At 45.8% G+C, this 4,486-nt stretch overlaps 1 pseudogene; it reads right to left on the reverse strand.

The window, feature by feature from the left end:
* Positions 1 to 415: 415 nt before the first annotated feature.
* On the reverse strand, positions 416 to 4,095 carry LOC119510131 (annotated as a pseudogene).
* Positions 4,096 to 4,486: the final 391 nt, after the last annotated feature.

Consider the following 4,486-nt stretch of genomic DNA (forward strand, 5'->3'; position numbering starts at 1 on the left):
ATCTGCAATCTCATCCAAACTCTCAATCATAAAAAGTGTAGCATGAAATACTCTTTCTTTCCCCCCACCCCCATCATCTATTTAGAGTTTTCTAATTTGCTGCCACCATCTCGATGGTTGTTCTCTTGGCAAGCTTCAGAGCTGTCATCCTATGACTTTTTTTTTTTTAGTATGAAATTAGTTTTTATTTTTACCTCAAAATAAATGCCTAACATTTTTCCAAAATTAAAACTATAAGATGAACACTTAAAAGAGAAAGGGTAGAAGCATGAAGCATATTTTTTCCTTCTTGGGGAAACCAGTAAGGCAGATGTTCTAACGTAGCTTGTAGTTCTTCTCATAGGACTGGTCTGGGCAAAAAAAAAAAAAAAAAATACAACAAACCAAAATATAATGAAACACAAAAAAACTCCCCAACATTTCCTCTGTTGTCAGTTGTACTTCCCAGGAGAGCAAAAAATCAAAATAACCCATCCTCCCCTCAAACAGAACACAAAATGAGGGATTTGAAAAGTTTGGAAAAACCATTTAACATGTGACCATCTGTTCATATAAAATCCTTCCTAGGGAGAGTTAGTAAAGGTAATATCCACCGGCAATTCAGCTCAAGTTTTTGATAAGGAGTCAGCACACGAGCAGTCAGGAGAAGCCACACTAGAGTTGCTGAGGTGGGACCTCACCATAGCTCAGAGTTCACCACAAGGACATCTTGAAATTGAATTTCAGTTTCAGCAGATACTTCAGGTTTACCTGAACAATGTCACAGACAATGTACTCATTATACAGTAGACAGTTGCAATTGATACCAGATAAAATCCCGGTCCCAAGAAGAACCTCTACACCACCCAGAGTAATACTTGCTGAAGGGTCAGGGGTCATTTTGCCCAAACATTTGACACTGTGCTTGCCCTTGGGTAACTTGCTGATATGGGAAATATACTTCAGCTCATACATATTCCCGAGAGCAACTTCACCCAGAGGATCAAGCCTATTGGATCTCCCTGGAACATGTGGCAATAGTTGGCACTCTTGGAGGCCATGTTGGCAAAACAGATTCCTTTACCAAACATATAGCCTGTCACAGGCACTTTGGGTGGTGCTATCCAGAGACCCTGGGGCAGGATGACAGCAAAGTTGGTGGTTCTGGACCTGTGCCACAGCAACCTTCAGTTATGGAGCTGCTTGAAGGGCTTGTAGTGCTGGGTCTCCCCTTCACGCTCTATCCTAAAGATATCAATGACCTCCAAATTGTAGGCGCTGTGTGTGGTTGCATGAGTGTTCTTAATGTACTTCCTGATGATCTCGGCTTCGTAATCTCTGTCAACCACCTTAATGTCAGTTTTAAGCTTCTCATAGTTGACATCGATGGGGTCCTTGCTGCTAACCTCAGACCCACCCATGAGCAAACTGTAGGCCACCTCAATCTCCAGCAGGTTCTCCAGCATTTCTACCTTGGCCTGCACACTGTCTGCGTTGTTCAGGAGCAGAAGCTTCTTCATTCCAAAGTCATGGGAGATCAGGGTATAGAAGCGATTTGAGAGATCCAGGATCTGGGAGGCACTTGTGCCCTGGAACACAGCCTGCTGGACCTCACTGAGGATGGAGTATGTGGCCTAGATCTGCCATTTGCTCAGCTTCCCCAAGGGCATCTTCTGAAGGTCAATCTGATACTCCACCATGGATTTCTTCATATTTTCCACATCAAAGATTATCTTAATGAGATCCTGAACTGGCTTGGGGAGCTTGGACTTGGTGCCAGGGTTTACTGTCAGTTTCTTCACTGCCTCTTCATCCTGGCCACAGTCAATCTCAAGAGGGTAGAATTTTTTTTGGATACTTAGTGAAATTTTTGGAGTCCCAGGCATTCCCAGTTTTTTCTTCATATAATTTCATAAAGTGCTCAATGGCATCTTCCTTGGATGGCATCTGCTCCAGTTTGTTGCTACCAATCACTGTGCCCACATGGCCCCAGGACCTGAATATCCAGTACCTGCTTTCTTTGTCATCCTCCAGAAGTTGTAGCTTGTAGTAGGAGTTGGTTCCTTTAACAATGTCCACCAGGCTGAGGGCAGCACTGAAGACCTTCCCGCCCCTCTTCAGGACATGTGCAGAGTGCTCCAGACCAGAATCAGGATCTACAGCTGCTTCTCCTTTAAGAGTTAGTTTCATTCTCTTTTCAGATTTGTTGATACCTTCCTCCCTGATTGGTTCTTGATCTTCTTGCCCCCCCTGACTTCCCTTTGGGGTCCACCACTTCAACAAGCTCCATCTTCACCCCAGCCCCCAGGGGGACAAGATGTGTGCTGAGAACAACTCCTGAAGGCTCTTAGTGGAGGCTGAGACATTCTGGAGGAAATCCTCAGACACAATATGAATGCTGTCTTCTTTAACTTCCTCCATCTTCTTACTCATCTTCTCCACCTCCTTTTTTAGTACTAATGCACAGGGAGGCTTTGTTGGCCATCCCTGTCATCTTTCCCCCGAGTTTCTCAATGGTGGCCTTCACTTCATCTTTGTTCTGGGAGCGTTTCCCAAGAGTCAGGATCTTCATGGTGGATAATGGTTTATCTGCTGGAGCAGAAGAGTTCATAGTAGCAGGTGCCGAAGTGTTGGAGGGCAGGGGTGCAGCTGCCACTGGGGTGCTGGTCTCTGGGAGGAATAACGGTTCTGCTTTTTGACTTTCAGTTTCTTTAAGAGATTTCCCAGAATTCCTTTGGGTCACCCATTCCTTCCGGTTGGGTGTCTGTGTCCTGATCATACATTTGGTCCAGGCAGTGACATCCCCGGTACAGCACAGGCAACGCTCTTGAAGACCAGCTGGCCTGAGCATTCCTCACAGGGAAGGAGAGCACCAAACGCCATCCCATCAGCAACTCGGTCCAAGATCGCCAACTCCCCGGAAGGCACTTACTGCTTGTCGAACATAAGGAGCTCTTTCAGGTCATTAGTTGAACACACTTTCTTGAGCTCATCCTTGATGTTCCAGATCATGTCATTCTGTGCCTTGAGGGCCTTTTATTTTTCTTTTTAATTTTTATTGGGATTGTTCAGATACCATACAATTACCCAAAGATCCAAAGTGTAAATCAGTTGCCCCTGGTACCCTCATACAGCTGTCTATCCATCACTGCACTTAATTTTTGTTCAATTTTTAGAAACTTTTCATTACTCGAGACAAGAAATAAAGTGAAAGATGAAAAAAGAAAAAAAAAAAAGAAAAAGAAAATGAAAAGAAAAGGAAACTCGAACCCTCCCATATCCCTAACCAACCCCCCTCAATTGTTGACTCGTAGTGTTGGTATAGTACATTTGTTACTGTTTATGAAAGAATGTTGAAATACTTCCAACTGTAGTATATAGTTCACAATAGGTATATATTTTTTCTTGAGGACTTTTTGAAGCTTACTATCTTTCTCATTTTCTTTTTTGGATTTCTTCTTAGCCACTTCCTCAATTCCACCCACCTCATCACCTTTTCTCTTTCCTTCACTCTTGACTCCTGGGAGCTGCTTCTTCAGGGCTTCTTTATCCTCCGGAGTGAGGAGGCTGAAGCCCTTGAGCTGGCTCGCACTGTACTCCGGCCGGAAACGCAGCTCCTCTCTGTTGCTGATGAAGCAGTTTGGGTGGTACCAGCGGTCAATCATGCCCAGCTGTGGCTTCTCCGGATCCAGCATCTTCTTGGACAGGCGTATCTGGCCCTTTTCGATCTTCTCCATACATCCTTTGTGTGTGCTTCTGTTGGACTTGGCATATTCTGCTGCAAAGTCACCCAGCATCTTCTCTCTCTTGCTGCCACTTCCATCCTGGCCTTTGCCCATCACTCCACCAGCCTCTGAGGTCTTCTTGATTTTCTGCTGTTCCCCCCACCGAATCTCGGAGAACCTATTTCGACATCAGGGTGCCAGATGGAGTGGCCGACCTTCCAGAAGCAGGGGAAGTGGTACCAGTGTGGGACTTTCCCATCGAACATGGGGGACTGCACCATGATGGCCATCCCGAGCATGTCCTTGGGGATATTATCGCCGCATTTCTTGCAGGAGGCGCGCCCGCTCTTAGGTACTCGACCCTGTAGAGCTTGTCCGAGGACTCCGCCATCCTCCTCCTTGTGATGTTGCAACTCCTTGGGACCACGCTACCGCCACCGGCTGCCTCTGCTCCGTCCCCCACGCGTGCACGCCCACCCACCCGCTCCCCGCAGGTGATCCCAGAGCCGTGGCTGAGCACACCATGCCGACCACCCGCCGCTCCCAGATAGATGGCTCCTACGACTTTTATTTACTGCCCTTTGGGGTTGGAGCCACTGTTTTCAGTATCCAGTATCTTTTTTGTTTCTGGTTATTTTGCTTGGGTTTGTTTTTAATCTACATTAGCCGCCAAATGTTTCCTCCTTACTCTCTGTATGGGACTATTGTTCAAATGTTCCCTTTCTCCCTTACATTTTATTTCAAGTCATCTGTCATTTTGCATTTTTTTACTCTACATTTTG

Source organism: Choloepus didactylus, chromosome 15 (genome assembly GCF_015220235.1).
Source record: "Choloepus didactylus isolate mChoDid1 chromosome 15, mChoDid1.pri, whole genome shotgun sequence".
In the NCBI taxonomy this organism is placed as follows: Eukaryota; Metazoa; Chordata; class Mammalia; order Pilosa; family Megalonychidae; genus Choloepus; species Choloepus didactylus.